The sequence below is a fragment of the Arvicola amphibius genome, chromosome X (assembly GCF_903992535.2).
Source record: "Arvicola amphibius chromosome X, mArvAmp1.2, whole genome shotgun sequence".
NCBI classification, from domain to species: domain Eukaryota; kingdom Metazoa; phylum Chordata; class Mammalia; order Rodentia; family Cricetidae; genus Arvicola; species Arvicola amphibius.
Genome location: NC_052065.1, coordinates 112,066,062 through 112,087,096, shown reverse-complemented (window position 1 = coordinate 112,087,096; position 21,035 = coordinate 112,066,062). Strand labels below are relative to the sequence as shown.

The 21,035-nt window shown below is 44.9% G+C and overlaps 1 protein-coding gene across 2 annotated transcripts in view; it reads left to right on the top strand.

Moving 5' to 3' along the window:
* Window positions 1-21,035, top strand: part of Dock11 (dedicator of cytokinesis 11) — a 190,370-nt gene that overhangs the window by 18,305 nt on the left and 151,030 nt on the right. The gene's annotated exons all lie outside the window — the stretch shown is intronic.

The window sequence follows — 21,035 nt, the reverse complement described above, 5'->3', positions numbered from 1 at the left end:
TTTCTGTTCTTCGAGACAGGGTTTCTCTGTAGCTTTGGAGCCTGATCTGGAACTCGCTCTGTAGCCCTGTAGCCCAGGCTGGCCTCGAACTCACAGAGATCCATCTACCTCTGCTTTCCGAGTGCTGGGATTAGAGGTGTGTGCCACCACCGCCTGGCCTATGTTTAGTATTAATATTTGCCTAGTATTCACTATGTAACCCAGTCTGGCTTTAGAACTCAGGGCAATTTTCCTGTCTCAGTGTCTCACGTGCTGAACTATGGGCATATACTACCACAGTTTGAGTTACTATTATTTATTGTTTGCACTTGTGTGATGGTGTGTGTGTCTGTGCGTGCGTGCGTGGGCTTGTGTGTGTATGTGTCTGTGCATGTGTGCATGTGTGTGTGTGAGGGTTCACATGGAGGCTGAAAGAGGGTTTTGATTTTCCTGGAGCCTGAGTTATAGGCAGTTGTAAGTTGCCTGATGTGGGTCTGAACTCAGGTCCTCTAGAAGACTAGTAAGTACTCTAAACCACTGACCCATTTCCAGCCCCAGTATTGTTAATGATTATTGAGATAGGGTCTCTCTATTATGTAGCTCTGACTGTCCTGGAACTTGAAATGTAGGACCAGATTGGCCTCAAATTCAGAGATCCACCTGCCTCTGCATCCTGAGTGCTGGAATTAAAAGCGTGTGATATCACCATGCTATGGTGACCTCCCCAACCAGAAAATTATTTTCGTTGCTACTTCATAACTGTAATTTTGTTACTGTTTTTTTTATATATATATATATATATATATATATATATATATATATATATATATATATATCTGCGTTTTCCAATTGTCTTAGGTGACCCCTGTGAAAGGGTCATTCAGCCCCTCAAAGAGTCACGACCGACAGGTTGAGAACTGCTGCTTTTGAGGCTATGTAGCTCAGGCTGGCCTTGAACTTGTGACCATCTAGCCTCTGCCTTCTAGTCACAGAGAATACTGAGAGAATACTGGTTGGTTAACCACATCTAGCTTTATAATGTGCTTTTTTAAGAGAGAGAGAGAGAGAGAGGGGGGGGGGAGAGAGAGAGGATTTCACCCCATAGCCCAGGCTGGTCTAGAACACATTATATAGATCAGACTGACCTGGAACTTGAAAACTTCCTGCCTCTTCCTTCCAAGTGCTTACATCTGTAAGCCACCACATCTGGTGGAGACTTAAATTTCAAGCAAAATTAATCAGTACATTACATGCATTGCTATTATAAGGAGTCATGGCAGTGATTTTTTTCCTGAGTTTCAAATAGGCCTGTGTTTTGGTTCTTTTATTTAAATAAAACTTAAGATCTTTTGGCACAAGAGCGTCCCTGTGTTAGAAATTACATGCGACTTTACAAAATCCTGCTTTACAAAAGATGACTATTATGAGATGGTCATTTCCGTCCCAAAGGAATTATTTTCTTTGCAAAGAATGTCAATAGAGTTTATTTTTAAAAAAATGGGTTAAGTTTATGCTTAAATGATTTGATTTCCCCCAAATTTAACTTCCCTACAGGCTGCATTGTGTAAACACAGCTGTACCCAAGTGTGCACAGTGATGGACAGCTGTCTGTGCACCATGACTTGGGGCTGTTTACAATCCCATTTTATTGGACCCACTGCCACCCAGGTCACACGGTGAAGAGTAGATGTTGTACTTTCTGACTCATAATCCCTCACTGTGACAATAAAATTGCTTGGCTTTTACCTAGTAGCTTTCATCCAAACCCTTCAAAGTTTTCAATCCACGGTTGCTTCTCCATAATTATAGAAATGAGTCAGCAGCAGAACGAAGAATGCAACCCTTCAAACTACCCGCAACTGGGGAAACTAATTCTGTCCTGGCCACTGACGGTAGAAAATACAGCGCAAAGTCATTACAGTTAGCTTATTTTTATGGAGATGAATGTAAGATTTTATGTATCTTTTATGAGCTCCGTTTAGAGCAACGGTAAAGTTCTGGTCAAAACAGAACCACAAGCATGGCGGTCACTTCTCATATACTGCCTCCTCCATTATGAAAGTGGTTAGTTACAGCAACAACCAAACCCTGAACTGAGTGGTCAGGTGTGCTGACGCAGGCCTGTAACCTCACCCTTGGTAGGCTAAGGTATGAGGGTAGTGGGCAAGCCTGATCTACACAGGGAGAGAGCCGGTCTTAAAAATACTGAGGAAGCCGGGCGGTGGTGGCGCACGCCTTTAATCCCAGCACTCGGGAGGCAGAGGTAGGTGGATCTCTGAGTTCGAGGCCAGCCTGGTCTACAAGAGCTAGTTCCAGGACAAGCTCTAGAAACTACAGGGAAACCCTGTCTCAAAAAAACCAAAAAAAAAAAAAAATACTGAGGAGACTTCTACAGGAGACTGGAGAGTTGTCTCCGTGGGTAAAGTACTGCTGTGTGAGCATGAGGACCCGAGTTCAGATCCTCCACACCCAAGTGAGAGCCAGGCATGCTTATGCTGAGACCCGCGACCTCAGTGCTGGGCTGTAGAGGCAGGCACGTCTCTAGGTGGTGTGTTAGCTGGCCAGGCTAGTCAAAACAGGGCTCTTTATGCTCAGTGAGAGATCTGTCCCGAAAATTAAGGTGGAAATGGATTGTGGGAGACAGCCAACGTCATCTTTCGTCTCTACACATGCACATAAACTTGAGTGTACCCATAGAAGTACGTGTGGACACATATAGACACCACATACACACATAGCAGATAAATAGGAATATAAACAGATGCATTTTACACCTCATTATTCATATCTGGCTAATTTTTTTTTAGTACTGAGATGAAATCCTGGACTTTATACATGTTATAGATAGCATTCTGCCCTTGCTCTCTATTGCCAAACCTCATTTTACCTTTTATTTTGGGACGGGCTCTCTAAGTTGCTCTGGTTAGCCTTGAACCTACTCTAGTTCAGGCAGGTCTTGAACTCAGGGATACTTATGCTACTTCAGCCTCTCAAATAACTGAGATTATAAGCATGTACAATTAGGCTCAGTCAATGATTTATTTTAACCTTTCTGTAACTAATTGGCTGTTGATTTATTCAATATCTTTATAGTCTGCATTATTACGACATTTTTTTTCAGCCCTGGGGATTATACTGTACCACTGAACTCTATCTCCAGTGTTCGCTTTTTAATTAAAAATATTCAACGTGGTCAGTGTTTACTAAAATTAAATAAAAATTCGATTGGGTTGCAACTGGGTTCTAATCCATAGTACAAAAATGTTTTTTGAAGCCGGGCAGTGGTGGCGCACGCCTTTAATCCCAGGACTCGGGAGGCAGAGGCAGGTGGATCTCTGAGTTCGAGGCCAGCCTGGTCTACAAGAGCTAGATCCAGGACAGGCTCTAGAAACTACAGGGAAACCCTGTCTTGAAAAACCAAAAAAAAAAAAGTTTTTTGAAATATGACGTAGAGGGGTTATCTCAGCAGTAAGTGCTTGCATATGCATGGGCAAGATCTTGGGCCAGAAATAAGATGGGAATAGAATTTTAGATAAATATAAAACAATATGGTTCTTTGAGGCTTTATCAAGTATCCTTAGCATTATCTGTCCCTCCTTCCCACCCTTCCATATTAACTTCCTTACTCTTTCCCATTTAGAGCCCCCTTACCATTTTTCTCATTTCTCTGTCTCTCTGTCTCTCTCCCTCTCTGTCAGTCTCTCTCTCCCTCTCACACACACATACACACACACAACACTCACACAATGAATTATGCTACTTGGATTCACAGTGCTCCCCACAAGAGCCATAAACTAACAAAAGCCCCAGTACTTGTGTTGTGTGTCAAATATTTTTTTTTCTGGGGGAGATACACTACACACATCTACTCACCCCAGATAGGCAGCCCATGACAGACCAAGGTATGGACACCACCAAAGTCCAGCTTGGTGAGCCAGTAAGTTTTATTGGTTTTATTTACAGGACTGTGGGTGAGGGGTTACTTACAGGAGCAGAAATGACTCAAAGACAGATGTGTCACCAAAGCCCACAGCCCAGCATGGGTAACAGACAGCTCACAAGAGCTGGGAAACTGTAGTACACTGCATAGCCTGAGGCAACTTGACAGGTTGGAGAGTGTCCTTTCCAAGTGACTCACTCAGTTGATCTCAAGCCCTTGCAGGCAGCTCAGCTGGTTTCTGCTTCTTCCAGGCAGCTGGTCTGGTCTCAGAGTCCTCTTTGTAGCTTGAGAGGGACTCTCAGTTTTTATTGCCTACTCTGGCAGGGAGGGGCCTAGTGAATCTGGTCTGTTTGAGCGACTTCCTGAAACCATTTTGAGTAGTTTACCTTCCTGCTTAAGGAGCTTCCTACAGGATAGACTATATCAGCCTCGGAGGAAACTGTGACCCAACAGCCAAGCATGAGAAACCGCCATTCAAGTAGTTGGTCAGGTTAGTCCAAGTGATTTCTAAAACAATATAGACTATCGCTGTTGCCCTTGGTTGACTCTCAGAGGTTGAGAGTAATTCTCTGTTGCCTAAGACACCATACACGTCAGACAGAGGACTTCAGTGATCTTATAAGAGTCCAGTTGGACCTCATCTGAAAGTCTCTCTCTTGCAGTCCAGCTCTGTGTCAGCTCCTGCCTCCAGGTTCCTGCTCTGACTTCCTTCAGTGGTTGGCTGCGGTGTGGAAGTATAAGCCAAATAAACCCTTCTTCCCTAACTTGCTGTTGGTCATGATGTTTCATTATAGCAATAGCAACCCTAACTAAGAGAAGTGGGGATGGAAAGATTGTAAGAGCCAGAAGACCAGGAAGTCTGCTGTGATTGTGTATCCTAGAAATGGCAGGGAAGCAACACCCATGATACCTCTACAGTATGGCTGACTAAACAAGACCTGAACAACGATAATACCACAACAGACATGCAAATGTGGAAGGGAGAAATCTAGTGGGATTCCCCCCCCACAACAAATTACGGGCAACTAATGACTGCTGAGAGAGGGAGAATTAGCCCCTCCTAGGGTTAAACTCCCTAACTGATTGTCCAATAGTGGTGCAGGAGAATTGTCTGTATTCTGTCAATCATATTTTAAATAAACGCTGATTGGCCAGGCAGGAAGTATAGGTGGGTCAACCAGACAGGCAGTAGAGGCAGGGCGATGAGAACAGAAGAATTCTAGGAAAGAGGAACCCATTCCTCCCAGTCCAGCCCAGACCACCAAAGAAGCAACATGTGACCTGCCCCGCTGTGAAAGGTACTGAGCCATGTGGCTAACATAGATAAAAATAATGGGTTAATATAAGCTACAAGAGCTAATAAGAATACTGAGCTAATGGGCCAATCAGTTTTATAACTTATGGAGATCTCTGTGTGACATTCTTTGGGACTTGCCGGCTGTGGGGTACTGGGCAGGACAGAAACCCCAATAAGCTGGCCTTCATGTCACACAATACAAAGTGATCAGCTCTGAACCCATTTATACACAATTTAAGCAACATTAAGTGGACTCAGAACGTTGGATTTATATATCTATACACACACACGAACACACATGTAGAAATAATAAAAAAATCTATCAATATGGGAGGGAGTGAAGGAGAAGAGTGGGATTGAAGGAAGGAAAGATAAGAGAAAGTGATGTAATATTAAAAGATTTTAATCTTAAAAAATAGCTGGGCATGGTGTTGCACACCTATAATCCCAGCATTTGGGAGAGTTCAGCAGGAAGGTGGCTATTTCAAGGCATGCTGTGCTATAAGTCAACTCTGTCCCAAAAGAGAACAAGAAACAAACGAAGCCACACTGATGTGATCCCCAAAGTCTCCAGTGTGTATCAGGGATGACTCTTCATCTTAAACACTCTGTGAGTACAAACCTGCACCTGTATTTATCACTCTGGGAGTACAGAATGGGATCGCTAGACTAAACATCTTGTGTTCTGGCTATTTACCCCATCCATCCCTCTCTATATTTGAAGTTATGAGGAAATAGTCAAAAGTCAGTTCAAAGACAAAACTTCATTTTTCATGTCTATCTTACATTTTGACAAGAGTAGTGGTTGGGACAGGTGCAGTGGAAAGAAGGTAAATCAAGAAGAAAGAATGAAATTCAAAGATGTGCGTGTTACCAAGGAAGATGGCACACCAGTGCAGAGGGAAAAGGAGCTGCCACTTACTTCCCAAGACAAGCGCTCTGATCTGAGTGTCTTAAATGTCAAAGGCAAGCCCTTCCATTCAAAGCTCCTACGTCATCAGCAATTGACCCATTCATTCTTTTCATTGTGTTGTGTTTTGAGAGCCTTACCACATAATCATGGCTGGAATAGAAACTCACTACACAGTCCAGGCTGGCCTCACACTCACAGAAATCCACTCACCTCTGCCTCCTGAGTGATGGGATTAAAGGGGTGTGCAGCTCTGCCTGCCTCCCACTCATTTGTTCTTATGTTATGGGATAGTAGTGTAAAGATGTGCTACATTTACTTATGCTGCTTTTGTTTAATTATGTAAAGATGTGTTGCTGTTTCCACTTTGCCTGCCTAAGGCACCTGATTAGTCTAATAAAAAGCTGAATGGCCAATAGGTAGGCAGGAGAAGGACAGGTAAGGCTGGTGGGCAGAGAGAATAAATAGGAGGAACAATCTGGGCTGAAGAGAGGAGAAGGAGAGGAGAACCAGGGAGAAAGAGAGGGACATGCGTGGAGTTAGAATCCAGGCAGCCACCAGGCAGACAGACATAGATAAAGTAAAAAAGTAAGATATACAGAAAGAAAGAAGGTAAAAAGCCCCAAGGCAAAATGTAGATAAAGATAAAGAGACTAAAATAAGAGCTAAGATAGGGCTCAGCATTCATAGCCAATAAGAAGTCTCTATGTCATGTTTTGGGAGCTAGTGGGTGACCTAAAAGAAAAGCCTGGTATATTTTTAAGTTCTTGAGCACTATAAGGATTCTTCTATTTTTTTAAGATTGCAATATAGTTACATCATTTCCCTTTCCCTTTCCTCCCTCCAAGCCCTCCCATAAACCCCACCTTCCCTTCTTTCACATTTATGGTCTTTTTTCACTGATTGTTGTTGTTGTTGTTGTGTGTGTGTGTGTGTGTGTGTGTACATACATATTTCCAAATATAACTTGCTTGGTCTGTATAATGTTCCTTCTATATATGTTTTTAGGGACGACTATTTGATATAAATAAGCAATTGCTGTGCTCTTCCCTAGGGAAGGCTATTTCTCCCACTCTCAGCGTTCCTTAGTTGCCTGGAGTTATTTGTATGGGGTTGAGTGGCTTCCCTGCCCATTTTAGCATGCCTGTTGTTGTCCTTGCTCAGATCATGTTTAGTCAGTCATGTTGTTGAAGCTTTGTGGGTGTAGCTTTTGACATTCCTGGAAGGCATAGTCTCACAGAAAACTCTCCAATCCTCTTTCTCGTACAAACTTTCTACCCCATCTTCCAAAGTATTCCTTGAGTGTTAGATGTAGGAATTGTTTTGTAGATCTATCAGTTGGAACAAACTTCATATTTCTGTGTTTTGGTTGGGTGTGGTTTTCAGTATTAATCTCTGTCACAACACAAGGGTTCCTTGATGAGGGGTGAGGGTTACACTTATCTATTGGTTGATGGAGGAGGGTCATCTGTCTACGTGTTACTTTCATTGGTTAAGTAATAAAGAAAACTGCTTGGCCTGATAGGTCAGAACATAGATGGGTGGAGTAGACAGAACAGAATGCTGGGAAGAAGGGAAGTGAGTCAGTTGCCATGCTTCTCCTCTCTGAGATGGACGCAGGCTAAGATCTTTCCTGGTAAGCCACCACATCATGGTGCTACAAAGATACTAAATATGAGTTGAAGCAAGATGTGAGAATTAGCCAATAAGAGGCAGAAACTAATGGACCAGGCAGTGTTTAAAGGAATATAGTTTCCATGTAATTATTTTGGGTAAAGCTAGCTGGGTGGCAGGAAACGGCCTGCCGCTCCTTCTACAATTGATATAAGGACAAATGTTTAGTGTAGTTAGGGATTATGCTGGTTTAGTAAAGTGGTGTTTGTTTGTAGGGTCTCCTATCTAGGAAGTTTCATTAATTCCTTCTGGCCTGAAGAAACCATATAATCAATTCTCATTTCTGGAAAATAAGTAATATAGTATCAATTCTCATTTCTGGGCACTAAGTAATAGAGTTCTTGCGTATTTTATCTTTTGAAACAGGTTCTTTAGTATTATTATTATTGAAAATACATTTTTCTCTCATGCAATACATTCTGACCTCCCTTTGGTTTCCCCTCCCTCTACTCCTCCCAGCCCACCTTCCCTCTGTCCCAGATCCACTCCCTCCAGAAAAGAGTAGGTCTCCAAGAGACAACAACCAAATGGAACAAAACAAGATACAGTAAGACAAGACAAAAGCCTGTGCTGAGGCTGGACAAGGCAACCCAAAAGGAGAAAAAGAATCCCAAGAGCAGGCAAAAGAGTCAAAGACACACCTGCTCCTACCATTATGAATCCCAAATAAACATCAAGGTAATAGCCACAGCATGTACACAGATGACCTGGTGTAGCCCCTACAGACCAATGCTTGCCACTTCAGTCTCTGTGAGCCCATATGTTCCCTGGTTGGTTGATTCAGTGTGCCGTGTTTTCCTGGTGTCCTCCATCCCTTCTCACTCCTACAGTCTTTCCACAACCTCTTCTGAAGGATTCCTTAAACTCAGAGGGGAGGGACCTGATGGAAACTGCCAATTTAGAGACTCTCTCCATATAATGTCTGGCTGTGGGTCTCTGCACCCACTCCCATCTGCTGCCAGAGGAGCCTCTCTGCTGACAGGTGGACAAGGCACCCATCTATGAGTTTAACAGAATATCACTGGAAATCATTTCTTTGATTTTTTTTTAGACCAGCCATGTTTAGTTTTACCCTAGGTCTCTGGGCTATCCAGAGATGGCTATCTGGTTCCTGGCCATCTAAGCAGTGTTGGGCATGGGACCCTCTCGTGGAGTGGGCCTAAAGTTAAATGAGACATTGGTTCAGCGCTTACACACGTTCTACACCACCATTGCCCCAGCACATCTTGCACACAGGAAAGATTGTAGCTCAGAGGGTTTTGTGGCTGGGTTGGTGTCCACATTTCTCTTTCTGTAGCCAGCAGAGTGAGTACCTTCCCACACCAATGAGAATAGAGGCTTCATTGTAGGCACCAGCTTGGCCTCTCCATATGCATTGAGCCCTGTGGATGTTGTCCTCGGCAATGGGAACCTGCTTTTGGAGGGCAATCCTCTGTTCCAGCATCAGCCTGAGGTGTTTGGAAATCTCCATGGGACCCCCTTGGCCAACAAAATACAACCCAGTCCCACCACTGGGAGCCTTGCCTGATGTCCAGTTGAGACTTCATATCCCCCATGACTAGGAGTCCTCACCAGGGCCACCTTCAAAGATTCCAGAAAGCCTCCACTGCACTAGGTTTCCACCCCCTGAGATGTTCCCCAACTCCAGCTGTCTCTCTCCTGAACGCTCCCCCTTCATTCCATCTCCTCCCTCCTCAAACCCACCTAATCTCTCCTGCTCCTAGTCCATCGTAAAATCGATTCCATTTCCCTTTCCTGGGGAGATCTATGTGTCTCCCTAGAGCCTTCCTCTTTTCCTAACCTATGGATTGTTGCTTGGTTATCATTTACTTAACTGCTAATATCCACTTATAAGTGACTACATACCAAGTTTGAGACAGGTACTTAAACAGCCCAGGTTGGCATTGAACTCCTTATCTTCTCCCAACTGTTGAAATTGATTACACGGTATGTGCCACCACACTGGCTCTAAAGTGCCTACTAGTTCTGTGAACACATGGTTTATTTCTTCATTGAAACCTGAAAGAAACCCAAGGGCTAAAAGATGCCAAGAAAAAGATTTACGTTCTGCTTCTAAATATAAATACTGGAAGTGTTAAGTGTTAGAAAGCTTATGTGATATGGGTTAAAAGTAGGTGGTTGGAGCCACTATATTAATATGTGGCTGAAAGAGCAAGGAGTGGAGTGGCAGCCATTTGCAGGCTATTCTTTGGGGGAATTCTTTTCTGTTTGTTTGTTTGTTTGTTTGTTTGTTTTTCAAGACAGAGTTTCTCTGTACAACAGCCCTGGCTGTCCCGGAAGTCACTGTAGACCAGGCTGGCTACAACCTCACAGAGATCCACCTGCCTCTGCCTCCCAAGTGCTAGTATTTGAGGCATGTGCCACCATTGCCCGCATCCTTTGGGGAATTCTTGCTGACAGTCTCATAGGTCTTGAACCTCAATTGAGACTGTCCTGTGACCTGCCTTCCTCTTTTGTCTAGGGAGCCCACCCTTATCCCCCACCTCCTGAATTTTGTGCTGTCCTGTTTTCCAGTGCTCCCATAATGCTGTTCTGCCTTTACTCATGCTTGTTTCTTTCTTAAATAGCCTTTGGATCCAACTTCCGTGTGTGGCTAGTAAAAGGGAAGAAAGGGTGTCAGTGTATCTTGCATGGGTGCTGGGAGAAAGATTGTGCTTCTGTCCCCTTTAAGGCACTTCTTGAAGGTCGCGTACGGAGCTGTGAAGGGTGAGCTTCTCCAAGCCTGGGTCAGACTTTGCCTTTCCTTGACCTCAGTGAATGCCAGCTAATGGAAAAATATGATCAGGGTTCACCCTATGGAAGCATTGCTTAATATTGTAGATGACTCATTGGAATTAGTGTGTTAGAAAATCATTTCCAGATGTGTAGCAGAAGCTTTTCCAAAAGGAAGAAATCAAAGCTGGAAAACTGCGTTAGTTTTCTTTCTTTTAAATGGTCTTAGTGCCAGAGTTAGTCAGTTCTTCTTGTTTGTGGTTAGTCAACATTTATTTGGGGTTCTCAGTGGTAAGAACCTATTCAGGTACTTTTAGAGTGACATCCACAAAAGGGAGGCCTGTCCCCAGGCTGCCCCTTTATCCCCTTACCTTTTGTCCTCATCAAGTCCCCCCATGTTTTTATAATGATGAATGCTCCTGAGTGATTCCTAGTCCTCTGGACTCTGGCCTCGTTCCTTATCATTATCAGTGAGCATTTGTTGTGCATTCCTGTGGGAAGGCTTCTTGCTAGGTGCTGGGAAGGATGGGAAGAATACCTTGGCTGCGGAGTAGGAACAGAATGGGTAACACAGCGAGTGACTGAGAAAGGCTGCGCTGGAGTCTGGGTTGGAGCAGCACTTTCTATCTATAGAATATGGGAAAGTTAACTTTAGCATATCTGTTTCTTTATTTACGCAAGGGGAGCAGGAGTAGTAATAATCTGAATGAGGTCATCCCTCGCAAACACTCCACAGCATCTTCTCTGATTAGACTGTGTGTAGTTTCCTGTGAAGGAGGAGCGGGAGATCTGACTTGCAGATGGCTGCTCTCCAGGAAGCCATCGCAGTGTTACGGTTTTGCAATTCCACCTTTACAATACTTAGCTCCAGGAGGGAATCCCCAGGCTTCTCACGTTCGGCGGAGCTTTAGTTAAGCCCTGTGAGAGAGGCACAGTGTTAGGATCTGCTTGCGACAGATCCCGTAGCGCAGTCAGAAGGAAAGGGTGTGCCGGGAGCACAGCCTGGAGCTCCATCCACAGCTCTAATAAGGTGCTTTTGGTAAATAAAAACTCACATTTCTGGCTTGCTCCTTTTCCATGACTTACCTAGGCTCACATTATATTTCTGCTGAATGTGTGTTCTCACGGGAGATCTTACGTGCTAGGATATGGGTGCCCAAATTCCTGAACTTGAAAAATCTTCATCAGAAAGTGAAAAGATGATGAGCATTGCTGTTCTCATTTCCTTCTCTCTTTCTATTTCCACCTTTGTTCTCTCAACCCCTGTGACTGGGGCTGGAGCCCAGGGCCTCACTCACACATGCTGGGCATATATTCTACAATGGAGGTTATACAGCCTCTCTACAGGTTTTGAAGTGCTAAAATGTTTAGGAATTCATACAAATGTTACAGAAATTCATGTGCACTCCATGGTTAAGCAGCCCTGGCTTTGACTCCCTACCATGTTACTTTTCTATTACTGCATGGCATAGTGCCTCAAATCCAGCAGCTTGAAATAAAGCACACTTCCTAGTTCTCAGTCTCTCTGGGGCGGTAGCATGGACAGGGCTCAGTGGGAGGCGTTCCTCTATGTCTGCAGGTTGTGGGAGCATTGTCTTCTGCAGGTTGTGGGAGCATTGTCTTCTGCAGGTTGTGGGAGCATTGTCTTCTGGAGGCTTCGAGTCTTTTCCAAGCTTGTGGAGGTTGGCTTAATTCAGTCTCAGGATTCAGTGGTTAGTTGTAGGAACTGATCCCATTTGCTGGCTGGCAGCGGGCAGCGTCCAACTCCCAAAGAATGGTGTCAGTCCCAGCCTGTTGGCTGTCTTATTACATGGCAGTCTATTGGTCCAAACTCAGCAGGAGAGTCTTCCTCTTCATGATGAACCCTGTCCATCCTTCTAGGAGTCATCAGGTTCAGTTAGGCCTCCTTTTGATGATCTCAGAGTCAACTGTTCGATAGCTCAATTGGGGGAGCAGTATTTCCCAATAGTCACAGTTCCCTCTTATGTGCAAGAGGCAGATAGAACACAGAAACCGTCCTCCTAGAACACTGCCCACTGCAGCAACTCCGTCCGTCACCTGAGCAAGTTGCCTTAGCTCTCTCCTTCTGTTTTCCCATTGATAAAATGCGAGTTGTGGTAGTATTCCCCACCTTCCAAGGTTCTTGGCAGAATTGCGTGAGACGACACACGCAACACATCTCCACATAGCCCAGGTGCTACCGGAGCTTTCCAGAAACACCAGAGGCATAGCACAGAAGCACTTTGTTCTTTCCTTCTCTCCCACCTTGTCTTTACTCCTACCCATAATGAAATGGTTTTAAGGCTGAATGAAGCTTATGCTAACGTGCTAAAAATGTTCGGGGTTTTCCCCCTAGTGATTTGCGTTACTTCAAAGAGAGAGAGATGACACACACCTGTAATCCCAGCTCCCGGGAGGCTCAAGGGGGATGATTGTGAGTTCCCAGCTTGAGCTATAGAGTGGGACCCTGTGTCAAAACTAAAAAGGAAAAAGTGAAGCAATTTCTTTATATTTAACACTCAGATTTCTTACTCATTTGTATGAGGACGTGCAGATAATGGCCTCTCTAGAAGTTTCCAGCTTGATTATTTGCTGAGTGAATGCACGTAGTTCATTTGGTTCTTGGTTTTCTCCCTGTGCTAGGCCAGAGGTGTGTTTTCTAGATAACATAACACTTTCGGGTGGTAGTCTGCTTATGAGAATCAGTGTGGAGCCACTTTTAATCCCAGCACTCAGGAGGCAGAAGCAGGCGGATCTGTGTGAGTTTGAGGTCAGAGACCAGCCTGTTCTTCATAATGAGAACAGCCAGAGCTACACAGCGAGACCCTGTCTTGAAAACCAAAAACCAAAAACAAATAAAGAAACAAAAAAGAAAACCAGTTTGGTAGGTCAGTGATCTGTAACAGTACTGGTTTTTGTTTTGTTTTGTTTTGTTTTGTGTATGCATGCTCGCTCATGCGTGTCTGCATGTTTGTATGTGTGTGGGCACACATTTGCAGGTGTGTATGCACTAAACATGTGGAGGCCCGAGGTTGGTGCCCAGTGTCTTCGCTGATCATTGTCAGCTTGTGTTTATCGAAGCAGGATCTCTTGGGAAATCCGGAGCTGGCCAATGCTAGTTAGCACAAGTTTGTCCCAGGGATGCCCTGTGTCTGACTCCCTAACTTTCATGTATGTGCTGAGGAAGCAAACTCTAGTCCTCATGCTTGTCAGGGCTGGGGATTGGGGCTAGAAATGTGGCTCAGCAGTCACAGTACAGTCATGAAGACTGGATTTCAGAACCTGGCACCCATGCTGCAATCCAAGCCTCCTCCAAACACTTGTAGCTCCAGCTCAGAGAGTCTGATATTCTCTTTGGCCTCTGTGCACAGGTGCACATGTGTAACTTCCCACACAAATAGATGAATCTTTTTTAAGATAGCCATTTTCCAAAGCTGCCCTGTGTTTCTACCCTATAGACGAAAGACACTGGAGTTCTGCAGATGTGCCCTGAGTTTGTTCACGTGAGCTACTGAGTCATGGCCATTTTAGGGGATTTGAGTATGAGCACATGGCCGTCTTTAGAAGAAATTGAGTGTCACTTCTTTCTTGTTGCCCAGAGGAGGAATTATGCTTCAACATACTTAAAAAATAACCTCCCGGGGCTGGAGAGATGGCTCAGAGGTTAAGAGCACTGCCTGCTCTACCAAAGGTCCTGAGTTCAATTCCCAGCAACCACATGGTGGCTCACAACCATCTGTAATGGGGTCTGGTGCCCTCTTCTCGCCTGCAGGCATACACACAGACAGAATATTGTATACATAATAAATAAATAAATAAATAAACAAACAAACAAACAAATAAATAAAATAACCTCCCATATGACCTACACTTGTTTAGAAGGGTCCATTCGGCAAGCAGGAGAGGGATAGGATGGGGAGATATAAAGACGAAGGAGCAGAGAGATGAGGAAAGGCAATGCTTAGGGCTTGGGCTGTAGCTCAGTGGTAGAGCACTTGCTTGGCGTGAATGGGTCCTGGGCTCTGAACGACTGATGCTCCATGGGGTTGCCAGCCCAGTACTTGGGAAGCCAAAGGAGGAAGGTCTTGAATTTGAGGTCAGACCACCCTACATTGTGAGACTGCCCCATCTCAACAAATAAACCAAAACGAAAGGGTATGCTTGCAGTTCAGAAGCTGACCCACTTCCGAAGGGTTTGATTCTTCAAGGCAGAAAGAATCCTCATGATAATGAAAAATATTATGCTTTCTTAGGTGATGGCAATTCTGAGGGTTTGTGTCTTTAAGGGCTGCTGAGGAAAATGGAGCTGGTGAGACTGAGGAACCATGTAAGATCACAAGTCATCATCACCTTGCCTGCACTCAGTGGGCTTGCTGCCATAACCAGTATGGGGTCTTTCTGTGGCTCTCTAATCCACCAGGGTTCAACAGCATCACCTGCTCCAAAGCGGAATCTAGAGAGAAGTCATGAGTTTGTAATCTTAGTAGAAAGACCTCAGAGCTTGCTCCTTTCCCCATGAAACCATAAAGCTTCCATTTCTCATATAGCCTGAAAAGAGTAGAAACCAATTTCTTCAGGCTCTCGGTTGGATCTTGGAAGTTTTTACCCAGGCTTTCTTTAAGAAACAAGATTGAGGCTGAGCATGGTAGTAGACAGTGATCTTAGGTCTCTGGAGTGAGTGTTCAAGGCTAGCCTGGGCTATCTACTAGGTCTACATAGTAGTCAGTCAAGGCTACAAAGCAAGACCATCTTTTTAAAAATAAATCAAAAAGAGACTGGGGTATAGTGACACACATCTGTAACACACACATCTGTAATCCTAGCACTTAGAGGTGGAGGCATTAGGATCACTATCAGTTTCCGGTGAGCTTGGACCAGCCTGTGCTACATACCAAAACTCTATTTCAGAACCAAACAAAACCCAGCACTTTTGTTTACATTAGAGGTCACTAGCCAGAATGAAAATGAGAATGAAAAGGCAGCACCCAAAATGGCTGGAAATATTTGCCACAGTTATATCTGAAAAAGGACTAACATCTAGAACATATGAAGAGCTCCTCCAACTCAACAAGTGTGGAGAAGACGTGTTTTTAAATAAGCAAAAGAGTTAAACAGCCATTTCTCTTGTCCAAATAAGCACATGAAAAGATGCCCAAGAAATGGAAGGCTAAAGCAAAATTCCAGTGAGGTATCATGTCACACATAGTGCAGTAACTGTTGCCCACCCCACCAGCCTTCGCAAAAGAACCCTGCACAGTAGCGAGTGTTAAGATGTGGTGAAGCTGGAAGCTTGTCTGTTCCTGTGGAGAATTCCAGACTGGTGCAACTGCTGGGGACAACAGCTTAGTGGTTCCTTAGAAATTGAAATATAGAACTGCCTCCAGGTAGAATTAGGAACTTCTCACCAAAGAACTGAAACAGAGACTCCAAAAGATATCTGTGTAGCAAGGTCCAAATGTGTTCCTCACATTTGCCAGAAGTTGGAAACATCCCGGATGAACACAAACCCCAAATGTGATAGATATGTCCAGGGGAAATACGACTCAGTTTTACAAAATGAAATTCTAACATGTATGGCAGGATGGGCAAATCTTGAAAGCCTCGTGCAGGTGGCTCAGGCCAGACGGAAACAGAGCGATTTTGTACAATTCCAACGATGCGAGATATGTTGATGCAGCAAATACATCGAAATAGAAAACAGAGGTTGCCAGAGACCAGGAGGAACAGAGAGTGGAGAAGTTGGTGTTTAGTGACGGTGGGGTTTCTCTCTGATTCGATTCAAAGTTTGGCAATTAGTATTGCTGACTTCAGAACAATGACTGTACTCTATTTTGGAAATTTGGTTTTCGAGATAGGGTGTCTCTCTGTAACCCCAGGGGGCTTCAACTTCTCAATCCCCCTGCCTCAGATTCCTGAATGCTGGCGTTAGAGACGTGCATCACTGCACCTGGCAATGGGAGTGGACTTTCTGCCACTGAAAAGCACCCTTAAAAAGGTGAAAGTGGGAGATAAATAGTATGGAGAGTTCCCCCACGACAATAACCTCTCCTCAGACTCAGTCCTTGTATGGTTTTGGACTGTACCAGGAATACTTAGCGTTAGAAGTCTCTGAGGGAAACCCAGACCCTGGAAGGGAGAGATCATCCTGTCCACCCAGCACTCTGAAGAAGTATAGTTGATGTGCTCATTTCATCATATTTATTTTTAACCACCTTGCCTTTGTCAGTGAAATTAACAGTCATTCTACCACTTCCTGTGCAAGTGGCACGGTGGCATCTGCTTGTTCCCTCGTGGACCTTCATGCTCTTCATGCACTGTTAGAAGGGAAAGCCAGGCAGTGGGGGCACATGCCTTTATTCCCAGCACTTGGGAGGCAGCGGCAGGCGGATCTCTGTGAGTTCGAGGTCAGCCTGGTCTACAAGAGCTAGTTCCAGGATAGCTAGAGCTGTTACACAGAGAAACCCTGTCTCGAAAAACCAGAGAGAGAGGGGGGGGAGGAAAGAGAGAGAGGAGAGAGAGAGAGGAGAGAGAGAGAGGAGAGAGAGAGAGGAGAGGGGGAGAGAGGGAGGGAGGGAGGGAGGGAGGGAGGGAGGGAGGGAGGGAGGGAGGGAGGGAGGGAGGAAGACCTCAGAGTTGAGACAAACCTAGCTGTCATGGCCGGCATTCAGCCACCCAGTCCATCCTCAGCAGCAGTGGTTCTCGGGCTGTGGGGAAGAACAGAGAACCTTGGGTCCACAGGCTGGCTCCCAGCTAGAATAGCATGAACAGTGAGTGTATCACAGGGCTGGCAAGTCTGTGGCTATTGTCAGACTACACACAGAGACCTGCAGCTGGGCACGCATTGCAGAGGTTCATTCACAACCTCATTATGCCAAGTGGGGCTCTTGGCTCCAGAGAGATATTTGAGGACTCTTACTAATTAATCCTTTCAGCTCGAGTCCTTCTGCCCTCCCACATGGGTTTTTCTCCAGGTATTCCAGTGGATAGACAAGCAAAGGGGAGAGTGCTTCTGAAACCTTACGAGGAGACTGATCACCTGTTTGTGGCTTGACCCTCTGGCTTTATTAAAGCTGGAAAGTGGCCACTCTCGGGTCGTGGAGTTCACCAGAAAGCAGGGGCAAGTCCCTACTCCGACTGGGGCCTGCAGCTCCTACAGTGGATGACAGTGGGTTCCTGGCAGAGTTCTGGACTCTCTTTAGGAGAAAGCTGCACCTGGTAGAATGAGGTTTTGAATCTACCTCTGCAGCGTGCGCCGCAGCTGCAGGTCTCTGTGGATTGTCTGATGATAGCCAGACTTCTCAACCCTGCTGTAGAAAAGTATTCAACATCCTCATGGGCACTGCCTGGCTTTTGGAAAGAGCTGTCTTTGCTCCCCTTCTTGAGCTAGAGGATTATTGGGCAGTGGACATAGCTTAGTGACGGGATTCTTGCCTAACATGATCTTGGATTTCATCTCCAGCACTACAAACAGGAGGGGAAGGTGATGAGGCGGGAGAGGAAATCTCAGCAGAGAGTAGGCACAAGTGGCAAGAAATCTTTCAACGGATACAAGAAAATCAATAACCTTATTTTTTCCAGAATTATCTTGATTTTGGAATATGTAGGCAGTATTGGTGAAATAACTGCACCAAATGGATGTTTTTTAGGAAGCCACCTACGTAGAAGACCATACACTTACTTCCTAATATTATCATTGATGAAAAGGGCTTTACGTCACAGTAAGTTTGTGAGTATATGCGAGAGATGATGAGGGCCTTTACATGCAGTGATAGTTTGTGGACTAAATGTTTTATCATAAGTGCATTTTGGGTGTAAAGGAAAATATATTATTTTTAAAAATTGACTTCTATGGACCAGTGAGATGACGTGACAGATGAAGCCGCTGGCTGCCTGTCGAGCGTGATGAGCCGAGTTTGATCCCTGGTACCCACATGGAGAAAGGAGAGAATTGGCTTCTATAAGCTGTCCTCTGATTGCCACACACGTGCAGCAAACATGCACATCACTTGTATCTAAAATATAGGAGTACTGGGTGAGTGAGATGACTCCAGCAGGTAAAGGCATTTGTCACCAAGCCTGCAAATCCGAGCTTTATTCCTTGGGACCCAGAGGGTCAAAGGAGAGCTCTGATTTCCGACAGCTCTCCTCTGACCACTGGAAGGGGTGAACTGACTATCTCTCTCTCAATAAATAAGTAAATGTAAAAATTAATAAAAAACCTGACTTATAATGAATTCATTGCTTCTCAAGTCTAATTGTATTATTCCTGCCATCTGTCTTTGCACACCGCCGCCAGTTGATGCAAATCCAGACATTTTAAGTGAAAAGATTCTACTTGATAGGGTGGGGTTTGACACAGCCTATTGGAAATTCTACCAAGGTCTCCTTATGTATTCCTGGCACCCCTTGTGCTTGCGATGCTTCTGGTTCCTCCTCCCAACTGCTGAGATCACAGGGGATCACTACCATGCCCATCAAAATGCCTAGAGTTTTAAGATTTATATCCTTTATTTGCCTAGCAGTATGACATTTACATAATTCATGGATGTGTCTTAGAAATTAAAGGGAGTTTTTTGAACACTCATCCAAAATTCCTTTTATGCTCAAGTTTCTCTGACATCATTTGAAACATTGTGGCTACCAGAAACCAACTTCACATGCAATCTGAATCCAACTTGAAATCCAAATAGATCTGAGATTGAGGAACAACCGTCAGCAGTGTTCCCGCCCAGGCTGTGAGTTTCTAAGTGACTTTTATTTTCTAAGTTGTAGTTTTGGATTCGAAATTCTACTGTGAACATGTATCGCTTTTACAATGATTGAAAATTAGAGTTCTCACACAAAATAGTGCAGCTTGGGTATAGGAAAGCTAGCATGGCAATTGATCTTTTTTTTCTTTTGTTATTACTTTATAAATTATACCATTCAAAATTCCCACTTCCTCCCCTCCTCCCACTTCCCTCCTGCTCCCCCACACACCCTCCCCCCAGCCCCTCCAGTCCTAAGAGAGGGCCAGGTACATTGCACTGTGGGAAGTCAAGGCCCTTCCCCCTACATCCAGGTCTAGGAAGGTATGCATCCAAAGAGAATAGGATTCCAAAAAGCCAGTACATGCAGTACAAATCCCAGTGCCATTATCATTGTCTTCTCAGTCAGCCCCCATTGTCAGCCACATTCAGAGAGTCCAGTTTGATCCCATGCTTGTTCAGTCCGAGTACAGCTGGCCTTGGTGAGCTCCCATTAGATCAGGCACATTGTCTCAGTGGGTGGACACACCCCTCGTGGTCCTGACTTCCTTGCTCATCTTCTCCCTCCTTCTGCTCTTCAACTGTGCCTTGGGACCTCAGTCCATTGCTCCGATGTGAGTCTCTGTCTCTATCTCCATCCACCTCCGGATGGTTCTATGGTGATATTCAAGATAGTCATCAGTCTGACTACGGGACAAGGCCAGTTCAGGCACCCTCTCCTCCACTGCCCAGGGTCCTAGCTGGGGACATCCCCGTGGACACCTGGGAACCCATCTAGAGCAAAGCCTCTATGGCAATTGATCTTATCCTTTCTTGGGTCACACATTCCTTTGAGATTACCAGAAGCTCCAGACTCTTCTAGAAGAATGTAGAGCTGTACACATGGTGCTGTCAATGAATTCTTTCCATTTATGAAACTCAAGTTTCCTATTCTTCCAGGCAAGTGCTCTGTCACCTAGCTGGATCCTCCAGCTCTTTACTATCCTTTTGCAGACCTGTGACACAGGGGCTTGGAGTACAGGAGGCTTGGAAGGAGTTAAGGCAAAGCCTTCCAGACAGGGCTGGCAGCTCAGCTAAACTTAGAACCTGAATCAGCAAGGAAGCCTATGAGCACCAAACTGGGATTTTCCCCTAGGAACAGGGCACAGCAGAGAAAACAGCGAGGAGGCTGATCTGGGGCTTGGAGTGTTGGCAGCGGCGGCAGATGTAGTTTAAAATGACAGGGTAAATGAGAGCACTCTTGGCCTTTAGGCTTTGGTTCCCCTGACAGTGGAAGTAGGACCCTAGTGCACTGTCACGCGGAGAGCATGACAATGACGTCCACCGAGCAATATATAAGAAAGAAGGTGCGGAGGGCATTTTTAAGGACAGATAGTGTTTTGATATTAGGATAGTCACTCAGTCATTGCTATAGTGTAGAGGCCCCCCCATTCTCATGGTAGAGTTTGCAGGAGGTGGGGAAGGCACTGCCAAGTGGGGGTGCTTAGATAAGGGCATGGGGGAGTGCTTGTTGTAGCTAAAGCCTCTCTTGATTTCTGAGCATGTATGACTGTACTTTGGAGTGCTTTTAGCAGGAGCAAATCAGCGAATATTCTTGTGGGCACATTCAGTTTACAGGCTAAATGTGAAGTCAACAGCGGGAGAGGGAGGTTGGAGGGAGAGGCTGAAAGGCTAATTGACTGTTTAGGAGGAAGCCTATTGAAGAAGAACCAGCATGAATGGACTTTTACCTCCTCTCAGTTTTAATTCAAATGC